This window comes from Lithobates pipiens, unplaced genomic scaffold (genome assembly GCF_037356315.1).
Source record: "Lithobates pipiens isolate NorthernLeopardFrog02 unplaced genomic scaffold, aLitPip1_a1.2 Scaffold_3, whole genome shotgun sequence".
NCBI lineage: Eukaryota > Metazoa > Chordata > Amphibia > Anura > Ranidae > Lithobates > Lithobates pipiens.
In genome coordinates, this window is record NW_027507790.1 from 142,415,906 (window position 1) to 142,441,040 (window position 25,135).

Here is a 25,135-nt window from a genome sequence, read left to right on the forward strand (position 1 = left end):
CACTGGGATCTTTCTTATTATTTACATTTATAGAAATATAAATACAAATGAAAATATATATTTTTTTACATTTTTATTATTACTATTTTTTTTATGTATATATATAAAAAAAAACAATAATACAATAACCAACCACATGAAAACAGTTTACTCCAAAATTATTTTTGAATAATTGTCTTGGTTAATGAAGACAACTGAAGAATCACAAGAAAATATAGGGACAATGGAAGACAATCAGGCACCAAGCATGAGATCTGCAAAGGAAAGGCTAATTATAATCCAAAACAGGATAGACTATGAACTTCACCAACAATAGACTACTAAATTATTAGTCATTTATTTTTCACTATGTTTAGTAAAGTGTGTCCAGATGTCCATCTTATCCCTTTATTATGATCAAATTATTTGACTATAAAATGATAAAGAATTGCAATAACGAGGTTAAGTCAAATTCTTCACCTTGGAATTATAGCGTCCAAATGCTGAATAAAGTTGAATAAAGGTAATAATTATGTTTGAGAGACTTTAATCTAATCCTTATTGTAAACATTGAAGCTGTAGTTGGATTTGCACACACAACAAGTTAAATGGAATCACAAAAAACTCTGTAAAAAATATAATATACAGTATAAGTGGCATATATGTCAACCTAAATTACTTGGTCATGTAACTGTATAATTCAGATATTTTTTATAATTGATAGTAATATCATTCTAATGAAAAGAGTCAGTTTGTTGCCAGGAAATATCAAATGTTAAGGAAAATATTGATGAAGGTTCATTGTGTATAACTGAGTCAGCCATTTTTAAAAATATGGTTGTTGACAGGCTCAATACAACAATAATCCTGACTAAATGGAGATGATAATAGGTATCTAACTTTTAAAAATTCTCATAGACTATTTTTATATAGATACATAGTAATTAACCACTTCCCTACCCACCCATAGTCATATGACGCCAAAGGATGGGATCACCCATCCTGGGTGGGTGTCATATGATGTCCTCCCATTCCTGGCCACCCAGGGGGTGCGTGCATGCCCGTGGCGTCGCTCGGGACCCGGTGCGCGTGCCAGGTAGCCACGATGTCCGCCGGGCACCCGCGATTGCCCGGGAACACAGCAGGACCGTGGATCTGTGTATGTAAACACACAGATCCACGTCCTGTCAGTGGAGAGGAGACCGATGGTGTGTTCCCAGTACAAAGGAACACCGATTGGTCTCCTCCCCTTGTGATTCCCCTCCCCCAACAGTGAGTAACTCCTATAGGGAACATATTAACCCCTGCAGCGCCCCCTGGTGTTAACCCCTTCCCCGCCAGTCACATTTACACAGTAATCAGTACAATTTTATAGAACCGATCACTGTGTAAATGTGAATGGTCCCAAAAATGTCTCAAAAGTGTCTGATATGTCCGTCACAATGTCGCAGCCATGAAAAAAAACACAGATTACCGCCATTACTAGTAAAAAAAAAAAAAAAAAAAAATATATCCCCTATTTTGTAGATGCTATAACTTTTGCGAAAACCAATCTATATATGCTTATTGCGATTTTTTTTTTACCAAAAATATGTAGAAGAATACGTATCGGCCTAAACTGAGGGAAATTTTTATTTTTTTTGATTGGATATTTATTATAGCAAAAAGTAAAAAAATATTGTGTTTTTTTCAAAATTGTCGCTCTTCTTTTGTTTATAGCGTAAAAAATAGAAACTACAGAGGTGATCAAATACCACCAAAAGAAAACTCTATTTGTGGGAAAATTTTGTTTGGGTGCTCTGGTAAAAAAGAGTGGAAAATCGTCCGGGGCTGAAGTGGTTAAGATTTAGGAAGTTTCATTTATTATGTTTTAACAAATTTTTAGTTTTCACATTTTTCTTAAATATTATATGATTATATGATCTAAAAATGTGTTAGAACATAATAAAAAAAAAACAAGAGGGATTGCTGCACAAAATGTTTTTAATCAAAAATATTTAAAACATCCAAGATATAAAGGCAATCATAGTACAAGTTTCAGGCCAGTACAGATCATGCCCTTCTTCAAAACTCAATGCCTATGAATGACCACATACACTTAAACATTGCCTAACTGTGATCCAATGATTAATTGACTCCGGACAGGCTGGTTGATTACTTAATAGAATGCAGATTAATTTGTTCTATATAAATTGTACTGTGTATGTGGTCATTTAGTTAGTTGATCTGTATTAGCCCGAAACTGTTACTATGTTTGCCTGTATATCTTGGATGTTTTAAATATTTTTCATTGAAACATTTTTGTACGGCAATCCCACTTGTTTTTTTCATATGTGAAATGAGATAGAATGAGTAATCTCTGAGGAGTATGAATACTTTGAGAAATGCCCTAAAAAAGGGAATGGGAGGGTGGGTATCGCGCACAGGAAACTGACAAAGACCACAGGCGAATGGGCTGGTTAAATACCCCCCGGGCTCCTCCCATAAATTCAGGCCACCATACTGGCCTTCTTATTTATGGTTGGAGCCCTATGGCCAATACAGATATGAATAACATTCAGAGTTAACATAAAACTTACCACATGAAATGGACCTGAAAGTGTGCCTTTGTCTAACGTACAGTATACCAAAACAAGGGGGCAAAAACATTCAGGTAGGGGACAGTTCTATATTAATTTGAGTTTGATCATTGAGTGAGTTTAGTAAATGCCTGAACCATTTCCACTTGCGGATTGGGGATGTACCGGACGAAGCAGGCAGACTTCCACCTGCCTATTCTTTTAATGACATGTTCTGGGACCCCGTGACGGGATGCTCCTGAGGCTGCCCCAATGCGGAAAGAGTGACTGAAGTACTGGCTAGGGTTCAGGTGAAAGTTGCGGAGAAGTATCCTCATGTGTTTCATGAACTGACAGGTACTCAAGGGCTTGACGGGAAAGGAAGGAGGGGACTGGAGTCCGGCTGTTTGGGCAGTAGTGACAACAGTTGGTTGAGTGTGGCAACTGGACACCCGCTATTATTGGTTCTGTAAAGGTGGATGTCTATCTTGTAGCCTACTTGCGTTTTTTTTTAGAAACCGCTAGGTGAAGGACGAAGTGATCTTTGTAGCGGACTAAGTGGCGTCTATGTAGCACTTGGCCTGCTGGATTGCTGCAGGTGAACTCTCCAGGTCGCTAGAACCCATAGTAGGCCAAATACCTGGCTGCTTGTAGGACCATACTGGGGGGAGACCAAATGGAGAGGTAGTCAGGATGGTCGACATACCCCTAAAGATGACACCCATTATGGGTAAGCATTTGGCGCTGACCACTGGTTGGAGTTTCTGGATGTCACGTAGCATGGTTCGAATTGCGTGGAAAGTGAATAAGGAAGGTTTTGTGGGGTCCTGTAAGGACAAGAAATGTTGGATGCCGGCTAGGTATAGCTGAATAGTGTCGTGGGATAGGGCCCGCTGGGTATGACAGTATGAGATAAAGACCAGTATCTACTAGATGTTTGAAGTTTCCTAGGAGTGGTGTGTCAGGAATTTGTTGAAGGCCCTCCAGTCTGACTGGTAGGCTTTGAGGGTATTGCGAGAGAGTGAGACGTTGATGAGCTGGGTCGCTGTTTGCAGATGTTGTGCTAATCAAGGGTCAGCTGAGACCAAGCAGGGATAGTGGCTGATACTTGATCGGCTCCAGGCACCTGTTCAAAAGGAGGTGTAGTTAAAAGTGATAGCGCATCTAATGCGAGGTTGCGCGTTTGCCCAGTAACAATGTGCAGTAAATATTGACTGAAATTGAAATGACAGTTGTACCAGCCTACACAGGAAGGACACGACTGTGAGTGATTTGGACCTGCCCTTATTAATGATCTCTGCTGTGGCTTGGTTGTTGGTGGTGAAGGCCACAGTTTGCCCTGTCCAGCAATGACCTCAGAGATGTGTGGCTGCCACTATGGGATAGAGCTGCCATGACGGGGTATAGCTCAAAGAGGGAGGAAGTCTGGGTAAACCTGGGGTTTAGGAATATCTCTGGAGGCCATGGTCCTGTAAACCAATGGTGGCCAAAAATTGCAGCGAAGCCTGTGGTGGCTGCGGCATATGTCACTACCTGGGGTGATAGGGGCAACATAGATGGTATAAACATTGATATACCAATCCACGTAGTACGGAACCTTCCGACATTGATAGGTCCGCTTTCGCCGCAGCGTCTAAATTAAGGATCTGATAGGGGTCCTGTATCTGGGAGAGGAAGACCAGGAAGCGTGACATAAAGATCAACCCTGGGGAATGGCCCATATTGCAGAATTGAGCATTCTCAAGACAGACTGAAGCTGCTTCTTGGTAGACCCCTGTGTATGGGTGAAGTCTTGGAGAACTGACCTGATGGGGTCAGCTTGTCAAGGAGGAGGCTGGCCTGCATGGAGTTAATACAAAAGAGGTTAATGTAGAGCTCGGGTCTGGATTGTTGAGTTTTTTGGAGACTGTAAGCTGAAGGACGTAATGTTTTTTAAAATGAGTCAGGTGTCTGTATAGTACCTGGCTGCCAGTGCCACTAATGATGAATTTGCTAGGCCTTAAACCATAAAGGGCCAGGTAGATGGCTGATTGGATGACTAGATTGGGGAATGTGCAAGGATTTTTTACATGTCCCTAAAGATGGCAGTTGTGATGGGCAAGTGTTTGCCGTTGGCTATGGGCTGATGCTTCTGGATGCCAGGTAGAGGGGATCTTACTGTATGTGCCGTAAACACACACAGCTCTTCGGGGTCCTGTAAGGATAGGAATGCTGGACGCTGGCTAGGTATAGCCTGATAGTGTTACGAGAAGAAGCCAGCTGGGTGTGGCAACTCGATATCTGGTGCAGGACAGAAGCTGAACTCAACTGTCCTAAGGAAGAAATGACAGACAGGAAACAGCGAGTGGCTGGAATGAACATGCCACTGGAGACAAGTAGCCAATTAAGTACCGCTGAAAATGACGTATGGCTGTTTTTGTGCCACTGGGAATGTGCTTGCAACAATTGCAAGAAGCTATGCTAAGTTGCGTGCCTTGCCACAATTGCAAGTGTTGTGCTTAAATGTGTGCTTGCAACGATCGCAAGGGAGTTTATTTCACTGGAGATGTGTTTGTAGTGTCTAAAAGATGTTTGTATTACTGCATGTGCTTGTGAATTCTGAAGGAGTTGTGCTTGAATGTGTGTTTGCAACAATAGCAAGAAGTTATGCAAGGATGTGTGCTTGCAACGATTGGAAGAAGTTATGCTAGGATGCAGAGTTAGCTAGGTTGAAAAAGACAAAAGTCCATCCAGTCCAACCATAATGAAATCAATAAATAAACAAAGTAAAATATCGTACAATCCAACATACCCAATTCTACACCCACAGCTGATCCAGAGGAAGGCAAAAAAAAAAACCAGCAGAGCATTCTCCAATTTGCTACAGCAGGGGAAAAAATTCCTTCCTGATCCCCCAAGAGGCAATCAGATTTTTCCCTGGATCAACTTACCTATAACATTAGTACCCCGTTATAGTATGTACATTTAGGAAAGTATCCAGGCCTTACTTAAAGCAATGTACTGAGCTAGTCAGAATTGCGATATGAATGCAACTTGAGACCCATGACAGAGTTACAGATCGGTCGCACCTTATCTGCTACTGACAACGAGCTGGATTTCTGGAGCATGTACTGAAATGAGGCCAGATAGCTGGGGCACACCGGGACGAATCGGTGCATCACGGATGCAACTGGATTCGAATCGGAGCGCGGTACGTGAAAGTGAAATGATTTGATTGCCATGACAGAGGCACGAATCAACCATGTTGACCTGTTTCAATTGACCACAAATCGGACTCTGGAGCATGCACTGAAATGTGGTTTAAAACCTGGGGCACGCCGAGATGAATTAGTGTATAGATTTGACTAGATTTGTGTTGGAGCGTTATACGTGACAAAGAAATGATATGCCATGACCGAGACAAGAATCAGTGACCGAAGCCACAACTGACAAGTGAATCCGTCTCTGGAGCATGTACTGAAATGAGGCCGAAAACAACTGGGCACACCGGAGCGAATCGTGCATCTTAGATGCGACTGGATTCGTATCGGAGCGTAATACATGACAAAGAAATGATATGACAGAGACAAGAATCAGTGACCATACCCACCACTGACAAGTGAATCCGTCTCTGGAGCATGTACTGAAATGAGGCCGAGAACAACTGGGCATGCCGGAGCGAATTGGTGCATTTTTAGATGCGTCTGGATTTGTATTGGAGCACAATACGTGACAAAAAATGATATGCCATGACAAAGACAAGAATCAGTGACTGAACCCAAGACTGACAAGTGAATCCGTCTCTAGATTCGTACCGGAGTGTGATACGTGACAAGAAATTATATGCCATGACAGAGACAAGAATCAGTGACCGAACCCACAACTGACAAGTGAATCCGTCTCTGGAGCATGTACTGAAATGAGGCCGAAAACATCTTGGCACACCATAGCGAATTGGTGCATCTTTAGATGCGTCTGGATTTATATTGGAGCACAATACGCGACAAAAAATTATATGCCATGGCAAAGACAAGAATCAGTGAACCCATGACTGACAAGTGAATCCGTCTCTGGAGCATGTACTGAAATGAGGCCGAGATCAACTGGGGCACACCGAAATGAATTGGTGCATCGAAGATTTTTTTCTAAGGCAACATGTCACAAGTTTTTGAAAAGATTCATCTATGGTGGTCTAAAGAGGATCTTCTACCTGAAAATGTAGCATCTACTGAAAGACCAGATAAACAATATGCTGTGTCTATCCATATGTCATGATTTCCCGTTGCATAGGGAGGAAGATTCTATGGAATGAAAGTATCAAGCCCCATACACACATCAGATTTTCTGCTGATTTTTGTCTTCAGATTTACCAAAACCATGTAGTGCAAGGGCCTGCCTGATTGCATACAAATTGAAACTCCTAAGGTTTGACCTCATATTATATGGTTTTGGTAAATCTGAAGGAAAAAAAAATCAGCAGAAAAGCTGAAAATAGTGTGTATGGGGCTGTACTCTCAGCCCTTGAAATATCGATTTGTGAAATTTAAGAAAGATCAGGGACATAATTTCCATCGAGTGTATTTTGATCTAATGAGGTATTCATTAGATCATCTATATCCATACGCTCAATGGGATTATCTTCTTCCAAATGTTTTTCAGAAATAATAGTGTTAGCTGCTGATTCAAAATGAACTGTATCAGTGACGTCACTAATTGGAAGTGGAAGAACACTTTGTTCAGTGGATAATAATATCTGCGTAGCACTATTCTCAGCTTCCATAAAGTCACCATATGACAGTGTAACAGCAGACTTGATTGGGGTGATTTTTAATTCAGGAATTACATTTTTGGTATGGATTTTGGTAAGTGTTGATTTTAATAAAAGTGAATCAACTATAGGACAGGACACTGAGTAGTCATGATCCTGACATATATTTTAGGAAAACTTGCCATAAATCCATAAGATTTCTCTGAAATTGAATCATTAAAATCTTCAACAGTCTGGGTACTCATTTCACTTGTAATCACTTTTTCCAAGACGGATTGATGACATGGGCAGCAGAAGGGATGTTCCTTGTTTTTTTGTTAAGGACATTGAACTGTCCTCGGGAAAAACTGACGGGACTGCATCAGGTTGTTTTTTTTTTTTCATGTAATAAGACTCTGTTGAAAAATGGGTGCAGCACATTCTAAAACGATCTCAGTTTGTGTCTTTGAAAATTTGTTCAGCTGCAATACTTAGTTCTTCTTCTCTCAAACTAGATGAGGCTAGCTATATTTTTATCATATCCAAATTTGTGGAAAGATATGTAGTTTAACATCTGGATATTTATATTTTAACCCATCCTATGTGGGCAGCAATTAAGTATAAACTTTGGCATTTTTCTGAAATCAGAAAATAAAATAATAAACAAAATATATTTTTTTTAAAGAATAATATTAATAATTAAGTATTATTAATATATATTTGGTTACATTATTAGTAAATTTTAATTGAAAATGAGAAATAAACCAACATTTTTGATATGCAAAATAAAAAAAAATATTCTTCACTAATGCCTAAAAATATATTATACCAGTGCTTCTCAAATCATTTTCTATGGACCCAATGTTAGCAAGATAAATTAAATACATCACAGGTGTTGACTGGGCTGTGGTACGAGGACATTTTTCTAAGGTAAGTTTTTCATAATAAGCTAGTATGTGGTGCATACTAGCTCATTATGCCTTTGCCTTACAGGGTTTTTTATTCTTCTTCTTTTTTTTTTTCACGTGTGCGGGTATACTTCAACTTTAAAGTATGCTTATGAGACAGCACTGATGGGCACTGAAAGGCTGCACAGATGGGCACTGATAGGATGCACTGATGGACACTGATCAGAGTCACTGGTGGCCACTGATGAGGTGGCACTGGTGGGCAATGATAGGTGGCACTAGTGTGCACTGAGAGGTAGTACAGTTTGGAAGCACTTATGGGCATTGATGGGGGCAGTGATACGTGGCACTGATGATCACTGATAGTCATAACTGGTAGGTGGCATTGATCATGAGTCACTGACAGGCACTGACTGACACAACTGGTGTGCATTGATAGGTGGCACTGGTGGGCATTGATAGTTGTCATTGATAGGTGTCACTGCTTGGTGTCCCTGATATGCACTAGCAGGTTGCACTCGCAGGCGACAATGGTGGGCACAGAAAAGTTGACTGTGGTACTTCCTTTTTGAGACCGATGTAACTTTTAAAGAAGACGGTGATTGGGTCTTGGTTCCTGTTTACTTTTATTGATATCAGCAGCGCAGTCATTGACTCTCGCTGCTGTCAATAAAATTTAAAAACTCGAGGCAGGGGTGGAGCAGAGTACTGCTGTATGTGTCAATGAAAAAAAGAAATAATATTGCGCTAACCCCAAAAACAAAAATTAGTACATAAACCAGCAGCTACATACGAACATACCCAAATTCATATATAAAGCTCCAACAATATAATGTAGCGCTAAAAAAAGACTGTGAAAAGCACATGTGACAAATAGTGAAAAAGGAGAGAAAGAATATAAATACAAATATTCAGTGAAATACAAAAAGTCCTTAGAGTCCTCACAGGACAAGAATAGTGATAAATCGCATAAAATGGACGCTGGAAGGGGATCATAAAGACATCTTGAAGCAGTGAATTCTCGGTGAAACTAAACAAGATGGGTACTCTTACAGGAAACCATGAGATCATTCCTTCTATGACCATAGGACGTCCGGTAACCTCAACGGCTGGTAAACCTGTGGAGATCCACCCATCTTTATATGCTCATATGACCTCATGGTTCTGGTAAGAGTACCCATCTTGTATAGTTTCACAGATAATTCACTGCTTCAAGATGTCTTTATGATCCCCTTCCAGCATCCATTTTATGCGATTTATTACTATTCTTGTCCTGTGAGGACTCTAAGGACTTTTTGTAGTTCACTGAATATTTGTATTTATATTCTTTCTCTCCTTTTTCACTATTTGTCACATGTGCTTTTCACAGTCTTTTTTTAGTGCTACATTATATTGTTGGAGTTGTATGTGTCAATGCACGAAGAAGCACAAGTACCCACGCAAGTGCCCCCATGGAAAGCGGTTCTACAAGGGGCCACTCTAGAAGGAGTATCCAGGAGCTCTGTGGAATAGACCCTGAAAAAGAGGATTGGGGCAGCTCTGTGCAACCTCTCTCTCACAATCTGTCATTTATATATATATATATATATATATATATATATATATATATATATATATATATAGTAATGAGTTGATGAGTGAGAGGGGGTGTGCTTGTGTACAATACCTTTTATATAATTATATATTTATTGATTTTTAATTATTTATTTAAAAATATAAAGTATATCTATCTATATATCGATATAGATTTATCGATATATATAGACAGATTTTTTTTGTAACAGAGTGAGAAAGGGATATGTGTGAGCGTGTTCAGTAATATTTTTCAGTTAGCATATGTATTTTTTAATATTTAATAATTGACAATAGTAAAAAAAAATTGGGGGAAAAATATAGATTTATTTCAAAAATCCATTGCCACCAAAAAATGTTAATAATGTATATACATAAATAATCAATGTATTACTTTTCAGGATGTATCTGATTCTCTATTTTAGCAGGCTCATCTCTGTATTTCTGCCAGGATCCTCTTGGGGAAGAATTAGGATAAATTACTATATCTACAACTCATGATACATTAGTGTGATGGTAAGTGGGAAGAATGTTCTTCACATTTTGGGTCATTGGGAAGAATTACCCCCTTACAAATAGCTGAAAAGGTTAATGGTGTCAGTGGGAACTTTACTGAGAGGCAGAAATTGCTCATTGCTCAAGGAATCCCTGGCAACCTCTTGGAGGAACCCTGACTGAGAAATCCTGCAATAGATGATACCTTTTATTTGTTCAACCAGTGGTTTGAACAATTAAAAAAAAGACCAGATTGCCCCATCTAAGCATTTGAGGAGGATGAAGGAATCACTTCCGGTGAGCTATTGTGTTCTGATAGTTGGGAGATTTTCCTGCTGTCAGAAAACACCAATCACTGCTGCTGGCTGAAGCCAGTGTTTCTGATCAAGTAGCATTTATCCAACAGGCTGGTAGTACAGAAGTCTAATGGTAAATCAATTTCTGTAAATCCAGAGTGTAAATACATGGATTGAAATTCTGACAATGCCTGCTGAAGAACTTAAAGCGGGATTCCACCCTAAAGTGGAACCTCCGCTGGTCGGAACCCCCCCCCCCCTCCGGTGTCACAATTGACACCTTTCAGGGGGGAGGGGGGTGGAGATACCTGTCAAAGACAGGTATTTTCACCCACTTCCGGGCATAGACTCCCACGGGAGTCTACGCCATTTCCTGCCCTGCTGCGCTGTCTGCTGGGACACACACGGGTCCCAGTGACAGCGCGGAGAATTCCTATTGCGCGGCGCAGCTCGCGCATGCGCAGTAGGGAACCGGGAAGTGAAGCCGATTCGCTTTACTTCCTGATTCCCTCACCTCGAATGGCGGCGGCAGCAGCCGAGGCCCGAGTGGTCGATCGGCCTCAGCTGCCGGCATCGCTGGAACCCGGGACAGGTGAGTGTCCATTTATTAAAAGTCAGCAGCTGTAGTATTTATAGCTGCTGACTTTTAATATTTTTTTTGGGGCGGAATCCCTCTTTAAGCACATTAATTAAAAAAATACAATGTTATCAACAGATTTGGTCTTCTTGATGTGATTCAGTATGCAGTAAGATCTTTTTAAAAACAGAAAACTGAACATCTTTCAGAATCAAGATTTGTTCTAAACCACTAATTTGTGTGTGGTCCAAATCCCTTCTCCCCAACATCCCTTTGTTCTTCTCTATTTTCATGCATTCATGCAAATAGATTTGGGTAGCTGATAATTAGATTTGTTTGAGCTAAACATGTTTATACAAGCCCCAGCCTTTGGGTGCTCAAGAAGACTGCTGGATCCTAAGCTGTTTGGTAAAATGACTGTTGTTTAAAACAAAAGCCTACAATATTCTTACTAGTAATTCTCTTTCCACAGTGTCACCTGAGAGGCCACACACCTGTGAGAAACAGGAAACAGGAAGAGAGAGAGAGAGAGAGAGAGAGAGAGAAAGAGAGAGAGAGATATGCAATGGATTTCATTTACTAAAGGCAAATAGGCTGTTCATATGGGAATTTGCTTCGCAAGGGAATTTTTTTTTAGGTGACGCTTCCATCATGCAATCAGATGTGACCACATATTGAATATCTATTCATTATATCTATATCTACACCCAAAAGACACCAACGTGGCAAAACATTTCCTACAGTATCATGCTGGGGACCTTCGTTTTTTTTAAAGTTCAGATCATTGATAGGGTAGATTACCCTGTGAGAGGGGGTGATTGTTTCTCTCTTCTGTGTAAATGAGAAGTATATTAGATCTTTAGATTGGATACTCGAATTGCATAGGGTCTCAATCATGAATGGGATATCACCCATTATTTCACCCATTATTATGTGTGAAACAACTCATACTCCTGTTTTAGTTCCCCCCCATTTTTCTCTCCCCCCTTCCCCACCCTCCTTCCTTTTTTCTCCTTATCATTTTTTAATTCCCTCATTCCATCCCCCTTCCATTTTCTTATCCTTTTTTGGGGGGATTGATATTTACCTCTCTGTGTTTTGCTGTCTTCCAGATTTAATTTTCAATAGATTTTTTAACCTAATCTATTTCCATTTTACTGATTTTAACTGGTATTGGGTCCAACAAATATGTCTGGGGTTTTATTAAATTTTTTTAGGGCTATGGAAATTAAAGATTAATTCCTTTAATAATCGATACATTTTTTTAATCGATAAAAATTATTTTGATCGGTACTAACCTCTCCGCTGGCGATCCAGTGATGTCACAGGGATTGTCACGCTACTGTGGAAAAATTACTTACGTCAGTGCTACATTTTGAATTTAAAAAGTATTTGTGTGAACTGTGAAGTTAAATCATGGCTTGTGGAAACTAACTAGTCTCAGGTGATTGTATATAGTGTATACCACATTTACCACTGACTAATGCAGAGTTGCAATGCAAGGAGATCAGCTAAAAGTAGTTGGATCTGTATGTGCGTTATAATTAATCAAAATTAGTCGATTAATCGATTTAAAAAAAATTGATTAATCGAACGCGAAAATTTTAATCAGTAACAGCCCTAATTTTTTTATTACATTTTTACTCAGCTGGTAATAATTTTTGCTATTTTTTTCAAGCTCTGATATAATCACCTGTTCGAGTAAAAATCTTTTGGATCTCTGTGTTATTGTGTTTTTTAACCCATTTTCCTTGCCGCCTCCCAGAATTTCAGAGGTTCTAAATGCTGGGAGGCAGAGGCGGGCATTGCAATCATGATTGTCAGTCACAGTGGTCACATGATCAAGAGCACAGTAATGTGTTTACATAGGGCCACATAATATGCAGCCCCTCATCGTTAAAGCCCACCTGCCAAGAGGCCAATAAGCAGCTAGGGAAGTCAATGACTCAGAGAGCATTGGATCTCTTAAATCAGCATACTAGCAAGATGACTTACATTGACACACGGAGAGGCCAGTATCTTTCTCTTTAGCAAGGATATCTCGTTTTCTAAAGCGGGGAGGGCTGTTAAAATATGAATAAGGCAACTGACCTGCTTCGAAATAACTGGGAGTCATGCTGTATCTATGTCATTACCCCACCACTGCATCATCTTGGCTGACATGAGAAATACTAGTATAATTCCCACCATAATTCTGGTGGGATAACTAGAATAATTCCAGCCATTGTTGCAACACGCTCGTTATTACATGTTAGTGTACCATAGTTAAATTAAACAAATTCTACTGCAGATGCTCATGAACTAAACATTACTGAACAGTGAAACACACTTTAAAGTAGGGGTAGACAATGGAGAAACCAAAGATCACCAGGCCCCACTCCCTATTTTTAGGCAGCTAACCTAACAAGGCCATACACAGCTAAGACTTCACAGGTCAGGAGTACATAGTGCAGTATGCACAGGTCAGGAGTGCAAAGTGCAGAGTTCACAGGTCAGGAGTGCATAGTGCAGAGTTCATGGGTCAGGAGTACATAGTGCAGGGTTCAAAGGTTTGGAGTAACTAACACTGAATTCAAAGGTCAGGAGTAAATAAAACCGAGTTTACAGGTCAGTAGCACATAGAGCATAGTTCAGATAGTGTCTGCTAACATGTATAGCCCAGTGTAGACCCTGACATGTCCCTGAACCCAGCTGTATCTCCCTATAAGCTGCTTTTGCTGTACAATGCATCTTTTATTTATTATTACTAGTTTTCCATTCCCTATTGAGTGGCCCTTGCAGCCCCTGCCTGTTCTGGCTCTCTGCTTTACCACCAATCTTCCCCTCACATCTATCCTGAGTGCTTGTATGGAATGTAGAAAATGGGCAGGGTGGATGTAAAGGGTGGATCGCAGGAGCCAGTGTAGCTATTGAAGCAGTGCAGCTAAGCAGACTGCTTCTGTGTGCAGCTGTGCTGTGGGAGAAGTTTGTCTGACAGCAGATCGACACTGGGTGGATGTGGTCTACCCATCACCCGTTCATGATCAATGGGTTGTCGACCCCCGCTTTAAAGTATTTAAGTAGATTAGGCAATAGTTTGCTTTGATCTCATGGACCAGCTTTGTTAAAGTAAATTTAGTTGTTTCCTTTGTTACTGTTAAATATGAATAGATATCAAAATCTACTCGACACATGTGGAGAAGACATTTATTTGATCAGCAATAAAAATGGCAATGATGTTAAAAAAACAAAAAGGTAATTGTACTACAAGAAAATGGCAATAGATGGTTGTACTTATCACAGAGAGCACACATTTTTTATCTTTCATGAAAGATTGGGAACTGAAGTAAAAAACAGGTTTGACAGTAATACAAATTTATGATATTTCCAGCCCAAAACTAATCAAATCAATCTCTTCTTTTCAGAACATGCAAGCTGTTCTTTCATTATTGCATTAGAGAACTGGAATGAGAGATAGTGGGCAATGTATCTAAGGTTATTTACAGGTTTACAATCACGTACACACAACCTCCAGGGTGCCAGTATTGGTATAAAAACAAACAATAAATGTTCTGGGAACTGTCAGGCAATTTAACTAAAAGAATACTGGAATGGAACACCTTCAAAACGTTCACAATGTCTGGAATGTAAAACACATCTACCTTTGCCCACGTACTGTGCAATTTTCAGTGAAGTATGAAACATTGATGGATGTCAGTGCATTGTGCATGTGTTAATATACAATTTTATGAAAAAAAAAGTCCTTGGTCATTCACAGAGATTTTAGACTGGTTGAACCCTCAGCCCTAATCTCACCAAGAATAGAGAGATTGGAGAAATGTAGTTGGATTTGACTACAGATTTATCAAAAGCATGGCTCATGTATGATAACTAGTCACGATTGGGTTTTTATAGTTCAAACAACACCAGCTCTCCATACAGATTTAGTTCAATAGCAAGAAAAATGTTGATACAGAAGCTAACATATTTCAGCCAATCCTGACCTTAATCAAAACTGCATACAAGTAAGGCTTCCTCTTAAATACCCTTACCACTACAACAGGGGTAAATATATAAAAAAAACAAGAAATGGAATTCATAAAAATAGGAATTAGTATTAAATATCAACAAACACATTTAAAACAACTTTTGTAAATAAAAACATGAAGGTCCATAACAAATAGTGAGAAAAACTGAATTTTTGACTTACCTGTAAAATCTATTTCTTGGAGTACATTATGGGACACAGAGCAAGCTTTATATAATCCTTACTAACAAGGTTATGCACCACCTACAGCTGACTGTACACTGGCCAACAGACAGCATGCCATCAAAACTCCTGAGGTTCCCTGGTCCTGGAGATGAACCTGTCCAGTTGTATTAAACCTGGGTTTGGTGTTGGGGTTATTGCTTTGACCTAAGTCCAGTCCATGAACAGGGAAAGGAGGAGTTATTGGACCAAGAATTGATTGCTTAATCGTGACCAATTCTGTCATATGCCTTTGTTGCGGGAGCTTCAGGAGAATAATCCTGATGATTTCAGGAATTACCTCTGGATGACGGACCTCGTCTTTCACTGTCTCTTGGCTTTGCTGATCCCTTATATTATGAAGCAGGACATCTGCCTGCGGCAAGCCATCACTCCTGATCAAAGGCTCGTCGCCACCTTGTGATACTTGGTGAAGGGGAGAAGTCTCCAGGACCTGAAGTTCATGACTGGGATCTCCCCCAGGCTCTGGGAATCATTATCCCAGAGACCTGTTCTGCCATCATTCAGGTCCTGCAGAAGGACTATATTAAGGTAAGTTTTATCCTTTTTTACATCACATTCTATGTATTTAATGTTTGCTAATGTATTGTATTTATTTCATCATTCTATAATTACCATGATTGTAATATGCTGTGAATGTCCTCTTTGTCCTCGTGCATGCTGTAATTTTTATTTTTTTAACAATCAGGAGTGCTTTATTGAAGGAGAATTTACATTACAGTAAAGTATACAGTCATTTTATGGAACAGACATGGTATATTACAGTGAAATTATAATTAGAATTGTAATTACATGCCCCTGTTAAGCAAGGGCAGAAAATTGGGCCTTAGGCAATGGTGGTGGTGGTGCCACAACACTGTAACCCCTCACAGTTATGCTTGTTGGGCGCAGGAACGGGCCTTGCTATGAAATATTATATCAAGGAATGTAATTACATGCCCCCGTTAAACAGGGGCAGAAAAATTGGACCTTAGGTAGTGGTGTTGGTGCGCTAAACCAAAAATATTGTTGGAAGATAGCATCATCAAGATTGAGGAGGTATAGGATAGTCACTCAGCATAAGCAGTCTTCAAGGGATCCCACATCCATAAAAAAAATCAATCAGTTATGTCAGCAACAGGTGCTTGATAGCTGCTGCTGATCCAAGACTGATTAATTTTTTATGAATGTGAGCCTATCAACAGAGTCTGTGGACAGGTGCACTCTATGATCCGTTACAAACCTTCCAGCAGCACTGAATGTGCATTCAGAAAGAACACTGGATGCAGGAAAGGCCAGTAGCTCAATTGCATCTTGAGCAAGTTCTGGCCAGTGGTCCATCCTCAAGAGCCAGTAACCCAGTGAATGGTCTGTTGGAAAGGTCTCCAGGTCTGCTCTTGCCCCAAGATATGCCTGCACCATGTAATGCAGACGCTGGTGATGGTTGCTTGAACCGATCAGACCTTGGCACTGAGGACTAAAAAATTGTCTAAAGGCATTGGTCAGCTGGCCACCTTCTCCACCAATCTTTCTCCGACTGAACGAAGCCTCAGCAACACGTTGTCCAGCCACAGGAAATTTTAACCTCACAGGGTCTGGAAACGCATTGCACAAACCTTTCTTCATGGCCTCCTGAAGATGTTTCGTCCTCTGCTCCCTCTGAAAAGGCAGGATTAGTTTTGCAACCTTACCCTTGTAACGTGGATCAAGAAGGGTTGCCAACCAGTAATGATCCTTCTCCTTGATACCACGAATCCTAGGGTTTTTTCGCAGGCTTTGCAGAATCAGAGAGGCCATGCAGTGTAAGTTTGCAGAGGCATTTGATTGTGAGTCCTCTGGGTCTCCGAGGATGACGTTGTCAGGAACTACCTCCTCCCAATCACATACAACTCCTTAGGTTTCTGGGGACTGAAAACCATCCCTTGAAGACTGCTGCTGAGTGTTATCCTCTACATCCATGCTGACACAATCCTCCTCCTCCTCCTCTTCTTCCTGTGTGTTTGGCGGGCCTATCTATCTGGATAAAGGGGGCCTTGAGAGGTAAAGAAGTCCTCCTCTTCCTCCCGCTGTTCTACCTAAAGTGCTCTGTCTATTATTCCACAAAACGTGTGCTCCAGCAGGAAGACAAGAGGGACAGTATCATTGATGCATGCATTGTCGCTGCTCACCATCCTCGTGGCCTCCTCAAATAGTGACAGGACAGTGCATGCATCCTTGATCAGTAGCCACTAGTGTGACGAAAAAAAGCCAAGCTCCCCTGACCCTCTCATGGTGCCATACTCACACAGGTGCTCATTGATGGTCCTCTGCTGCAAATGCAGCTGCTGCAGCATTGCCAATGTTGAGTTCCACCTGGTGGGCATGTCACAAATAAGGCGGTTGGTGGGCAGGTTGCATTTCCTTTGAATGTCAGCCAGCCAAGCACTGGCATTGTATGACCAGCAGAAATGACGACAGACTTTTCTGGCCTGCCTCAGGAGATCCTGTAAGCCTGGGTACCTGCTCAAGAACTGCTGCACCACCAAATTAAGGATGTGTGCCAAACATGGATCCAGTGTTCCTGTCGGAGGGTGGAGAGAAGGTTGGTGCCATTGTTGCAACCATTCCTGGCTGAAGCTGGCATGGTATCAACCACTTCTGGGGGACAGAATCTCTGCCCCAGAATCTCTGCCCCAGTGTAGCTCCTGTCCCCCAAGCAGACAAACGTAAGCACTGCATGACATCTTTTTGCCTGAGTGCTTGCGTAGGCCCTTGACCGGTTACGGAGCACCGCTGGTTCAGAGGAGAAATCTGAAGAAGAGGCCATAGAGGAAGAAGAAGAGGAGGGGGTGGAGGAGAGAGGTGTGGCAGAATCACCACTAGCATTTTGGGGGCGTTGGAGGCGTGGTGGTGGAACAAGCTCCAACAATACAGAACTGAACGCGATGGAAGGGTAACGTCCCAGCCAATGCCTGCTAGACCATGAGTCAGTGAGTCTAGGCTCATGTTACTCCCTTCCTCAACCTGGGAACCAACATTGGAGCCTTTTGATTACTGCGCATCCTCCATCAGCATGTACCTGACACTGTGGTTGAATATTTCGGGGGACTCCTCTGTGCATGATGGTGGGGCTATAGAAGGAGTGACTGTGGACAAGGAGCCGGTGGAATAGGGAGCTTTGGCAGCTGCATTGGAACGCAAACTACTCTGGACCTGAGTGACAGAGGATGAGGAAGATGAGGATGGCTTTGTTATCCACTCACCAACTCTTCTGCATGTTCTGGCTTAATAACACTGCCAGCAGCAGAAAAAAAGGACAAGTTTGCCCCACGGCCACCTGCAGAGGATGCACCAGAAGGTTATTGGTTCAATACCACCTTGAGCCACTTGGGGCATGACCATGCCTGGCCGTATGCTTGGCACGGTAGGGACCGTGACAGTTCCCCCCCATTAGAAACGCCCTGTGGGGATGCACAGGTGGCTCCTCACAAGCTTAGTGCTCTAGGTCTAAACAACCCTCCTCACCAGAGTAGTCAAGCATATTGTCCAGTAGGGGGAATGTTCTGCCATAGGCTTCACTCTAATATATACAGTCTTCAGCAAAGAAATGGGGCATAAGAACTTCAAGCTGGGTAACCGCCAGAGATTCAGGGGTAGCAGGATGGATCCTAATAGAACACATGTGAAGAACCTTTGGCCGAGGTGGGCGAGTTGGGCAGAGAGAGATAAAGTGCCCTCTTACTCCACGGTAGAAACAAAGACCACAGCTTCTCCTCTGCTCTTTTTCACCCTTAGACACCTTGGACCGAATGGCCCCAATCTCCATGGGTTTCACATCTTCCAGGGCAGGTGTGTGTGTAACCTCAGGAGCGTCTAGACTTGGTGGGTTTAGAACTTCATAACTTGGCACGTACTGGAAAGGCTTGGGGTCATCTCTGTACCCTGTCCTTGGGTACCCGTAGTCCACGTGAACTAGGAGCAGACTTGAGAACACTGTTTTTCTTTGAAACTGTAGTGTGAGAGTCCAGAGCTAACATAAAAGCTTCCCAAAAGTCCAAGACTGGACTCCTTTCCTGTAATAGCTGATGAGCCCATATTTTGCATTGTCCAGTGAGCAGGTTGATGGAAGCATGAATATTTATATAGTCGTTGGTATAGGTCCTAGGCTTAAGAGCAAACAACAGCTCACAATCCATCTTTTTTTTTTTTTTTATTAAATTTTTTTGAAAAAGAGGGTACATGACAAAGTATACAAATTTGCAAGGACAAGATAATTGTTTGTTTTAGAATACAGGTTGGATAAGAACAGTAATATGTCACATAATGTAGTAAGAACATAGTGCACTCTACAAGGAATGGTAAACCCACCATTCCCCTTCAAAGAAAAGGAGAAGGGGAGGCTTTGGATGGATCTGAGAATAGTAAGGCACTATGCTATCCTTAGAAGGAACCAGAGTATAATGTATAACATACATCAAAATAAAAGACAGGAGGGAAGGCAATCCATCTTAAAGCGCACTAATGATGTTTGGCTGCTGTCTAAACTCTCTGGCATCACCACAACTGGCTCAGGACATGCTGGTTCCAGGGCGTACTGTAGCTTTAAATAACAGAACTTCTTGCTGCAAGTCTGCCCAGGCTGGAGACTTGCTGAAGACTTACAGAACAAGGGAGGTGAGCATCTTGTACATCTCTGCGGACTGCATGTCGGTCAGTTCATTATGTAAGGGCTTACCTAGGTTGGAGTCCATGATGCAGAGATCGCTGTAACTAGAATACAGGAACCTTTGGCAAAATAGGAAAAAAGAGACAGGTACAATCATAGTATCACCCTACAGTATTTCATGCAGAACTAGGCGTAGCTGGAAAGCAGGCTGAAAGGAACTGAGATTAGGCTGAGATTAGGCTCAGAGGTAAAGCAAGAGGAGAAATCAGCAAATGGAAGGTTATGGGTTCAATACCACCATGAACAACTTGGGGCATGACCACGCCTGGCCTTCTGCTTGGCACAGTAGGGACCATGACAGTTGCACTGTATTGTGTGCTGTGTACACCACCAGAAAAGTAATAGCGGCTGCACTGTATTGTGTATTGTGTACACCACCTGAAAAGTAGTAGCAACTACATTACGGTTACACTGTATTGTGTAATATGTACACCCCCAGAAAAGTAGCAACTGCACCACACTGCACTGTATTGTAAAATGTGTATACCACCAGAAAAGTAGTAACAACTGCACTATGGTTGCACTGTATTGTGTGCTGTGTACACCACCAGAAAAGTAGTAGCAACTGCACTATGTAAGAAACCATGAATCAGACCGAGACAGAAGTACAGTTAGTCACACTTGTTTAATAATAATAAAAGGGTAAACAGAGTAAGCGTAGTCAATACATAGCCAGTGTTCAGGAACCAGATTGGGTAGTCAGCCAATGCCAATGTCAGAGAGCCAGAGATCAACGTAGTAGTACAGCAAGCAGGATCAGGAGCCAGAAGGGACATCAACTGAGCAAGTCTTCAACAGGAACGCAGGAGAAAGTCTAAGAGATGTTACCAAAGCTGAAGGCAGAAAAGAAGCGAGCTGGACTGCTTTAAGTAGGCAGGACTGACGAGAAGATCATCAACAGCTGAGTCACTGTGGAGAGAAAGGAGCTTAGCCGACGGCTGAGCGGTCAGCTCAAAGAAGGAAGGACTGAGCCCAGCCCTGATACACTACGGCTGCACTGTACTGTGTAATGTGTACACCACCAGAAAAGTAGTAGCAACTGCAGTACAGCTGCACTGTATTGTGCAATGTGTACACCCATCAGAAAAGTAGAAGCAACTGCACTATGGCTGCACTGTATTGTGTAATGTGTTCACCAGGACAAGTCTTCAACAGGAATGCAGGAGAAAGTCTCAGAGATGTGACCAAAGGCGAAGGCAGAGATGAAGTGAGCTGACAGCTTTAAGCAGGCAGGACTGACGAGCAGATCATCAACAGCTGAGTCACTGTGGAGAGAAAGGAACTGGTAATTAGCCGACAGCTGAGCGGCCAGCTCAGAGAAGGAAGGGCTGAGCCCAGCCCTGACAGGACCCCCTCCTTAATGACCCCCCTCCCTCGGAGGACCACTGGCCTTGAGGGGAAAATGACTATTGAAATCACGGAGGAGGACAGGGGCATTTACGTCCGAGGATGAGGCCCAAGAACGTTCCTCCGGACCGTACCCCTTCCAATGCACTGGGTACTGTATGTGCCCACAGAACCTATGGGAGTCAGAAATGGATTGTACTTCATACTCCTCATGGTTCTCAACCTATATAGGGTGAGGACATAGCACCGAGGTGGTAAAGCAGTTGCAGACCAAAGGTTTCAGAAAGGAGACATGAAACACATTAGAGATGCGCATACTAGGAGGTAGGTCCAATGCGTCAGCCACTTGGTTAATCCTGTGAAGGATATGGAAAGGCCCAATAAACAAAGGTGCAAACTTCAAAGAAGGAACACGAAGTCGGAGGCTGCCAAACGACAGCCAGACTCAGTCCCCAACCTGGTAGGAAGGCGCAGGCAGGCATCTCCAGTCAACATGTAGTCTGTACCTATCGTTAGCATGTCGCAAAGCCTCCTGGACTTGTGCCCAAGTTGAACAAAGACCACAGAGATTCTTCTCTAATGCAGGAATACTCTGCGGAACAAACAAGTCAGGCAACATGGAAGGTTGGAGACCATAGTTCTCCATAAACAGGAAACTGAATTCAAGGCACTACTGTGAGCAAACTCCTCCCACGGTAAGATTTCTGACCAGTTGTTATGATGGTCAGAAATATAGAAACGTAGAAATTGCTCCAAGGACTGATTGGCTCATTCTGCGGCCCCATTAGTCTGTGGGTGGTACACAGAGGAGAAAGTAAGCTGAATACCCAACTGTGCACAAAAGGCTCACCAGAACCAGGACACAAACTGACTACCCCTGCCTGTAACAATCACCTTGGGTAGCCCATGTAAGCGGAAGATCTCCCGAGCAAAAATGGAAGCCAGTTCCTTGGAAGTAGGCAACTTCTTGAGTGGAATACAATGCAACATTTTCGAGAACCGGTCAACCACCATAAGGATAACTGTGTTGCCCTGGGAGTTGGGTAATTCCACAATGAAATCCATAGACAGGTGGGTCCAGGGCCTCTCTCCATTGGGTATGGGTTGTAGGAGGCCCACTGGAAGGTGTTGTGGAGTCTTACTCTGAGCACACATGGAACAGGCAGCTACGAAGACTGTTACATCAGCATGTAGACTAGGCCACCAGAATTTTTGGGAAATGGCCCAAAAGAGTTTATTCTTCCCAGGATGGCCAGCAGCCTTGGGAGAATGGTAAGTCTGGAGCACAGCAGTACGGAGACTCTCGGGAACAAAGCAGTGGTCACAAGGTTTCTCAGGAGGTGCATCAACCTGAGCAGCAAGAATTTTGTCACCCAAAGAAGTAAGACTGGTGTGAAACTTAGCCAGAATACGATCAGGAGGAATCACAGGAACCGGAACCGACTCCATCTTGGAAGTGGAGGAAAATTTTCGTGACAAGGCGTCAGCCCTTATATTCTTAAGCCGCGTACACACGGGCGGACTGTCTGTCCAACTTAGTCCGCCGAAACACATTTCAGCGGACAGTCCGCTCGTGTGTGGGCTTCAGCTGACTTTTTCAGCGTGCAGTCTGGCGGACTAAGTATTTCGGAATTTCCGTAATATTGTCCGTCCAACTTTGGTTTCAGCGGACAGCTCGCTCGTGAGTAGGCTAGTTGGACGGACTAAGTATGGCGCATGCTCAGAAAGGATTTACACGGCGAAAGGTTGCATTGCTGTGTATTGGACGTCCTATTTCTAGTGCCGTCGTATGTGCTGTACACGTCATCGCGCGAGCTTTCAACGGACTGTTTGTTCATCGTGTGTGGTCAAGTCCGTTCATTCGAAAGTAGGACGGACTGTCCGTCGGATTGTCTGACGGACTAAGTTGGCCATACAGTCCGCCCGTGTGTACGCGGCTTTAGAATTGGGTAAGAATGAGACAATGTAATTAAAACTCGACAAGAAAAGAACCCATCACGCCCTTATGGGAGAGAGGCGCTGTCAGGGCTGGCTTAGCCCTTCCTTCTCTGGGCTGCTGTTCAGCTGTCAGGTAATTGTCAGCTCTCATCTCTCTCCACAGTTACCAGCTGTTCCTGATCATGCTCGTCTGACCTGCCTACTTAAAGCTGTCCAGCTCACTTCACCTCTGCCTTCGTCTTGGTCACATCACAAGAAACCATCTTCTGCGGTTCTGTTTAAAGACTGGCTTGCTGACATCCCTTCTGGCTCCTTATCCTGCTTGCTGTTGCTCTACTTGGATCCCTGACTTCTGGCCTGGCTGATTACCCGATCTGGTTATTGAACTCTGGTCTGGCTGACTACTCTATCGAGTTACTGGACTCTGGCTATTCTTTGACTACGCTTTTTCTATTTACCTTTGTATTTTTATTTGATAAACAAGTGTGATTTAATTGTACTTCTGTCTCGGTCTGATTCATGGTTTCTGACAGGCGCTTAGCCTCAGACAAGAATGTGATCAACCTCTCCAGCTCAGTGGGTATATCCCGGGCTGCTATCTCATCCTTGAAGTTATCCGAGAGACCATGAGAGAAGGCAGCCACGAGGGCCTCATTGTTCCAAGCAACCTCTGCAGCCAGAGTATGGAATTCAATGGCGTAATTGGCAACAGTTTTCGTATTCTGTTTGATGGACATGAGGCTCTTGGCAGCAGAAGCGGAGCGTGCGGGAATGTCAAATACTCTTTTGAAGGCAGCCACAAATTCTGGGTAACTCAGGACCATGGGTTTTTGTGTCTCCTATAGAGGGTTTGCCCAGGCCAAGGTTCTCTCAGAAATCAAAGATATCACGAAACCTACTTTGCTTCTGTCCGTGAGAAACCCTCTGCATTGAACTGGATCGCCCCCAAATCGCTGGGGAAGTGGAGCAGACATGCCTCTTGTAGAGGTAATACACGAGGCAGGTGCCTGCACAGAAACTAGAGTAGCAGCAGTAGCGGCCTGCAACACAGGTTGTACCGGGGCAGCCATACTGGAACATTCCAGGTTAGCTGTGTGACTCAGGAGTGTTTGTAACACCAGGGCAAACTAATCCATGTGGTGATCCTGGTCATTCAATGTGGAAAAAATATTATCAACAAGTGCACTGACTGCATCTTCTGAATTCATGGCCTTCGCCTACTGTCAGAAACCATGAATCAGATCGAGACAGAAGTACAGTTAACCACACTTGTTTCATAATAATAAAAGGGTAAACAGAGTAAGCGTATTCAATACATAGCCAGAGTTTAGTAACCAGATCGGGTAGTCAGTCAATGCCAATGTCAGGGAGCCAGAGATCAACGCAGTAGTACAGCAAGCAGGATCAGGAGCCAGATGGGACGTCAGCCGAGCAAGTCTTCAACAGGAACGCAGGAGAAAGTCTCAGAGATGTGACCAAAGGCGAAGGGAGAGATGAAGGGAGCTGGATGGCTTTAAGTAGGCAGGACTGACGAGCAGATCATCAACAGCTGAGTCACTGTGGAGAGAAAGGAGCTTAGCCAACAGCTGAGCGGTCAGCTCAAAGAAGGAAGGGCTGAGCCCAGCCCTGATACACTACGGCTGCACTGTATTGTGTAATGTGTACACCACCAGAAAAGTAGTAGCAACTGCAGTATGTCTGCACTGTATTGTGCAATGTGTACAGCACCAGAAAGGTAGAAGCAACTGCACTACGGCTGCACTGTATTGTGTAATGTGTTCACCACCATAAAAGTAGTAGCAACTG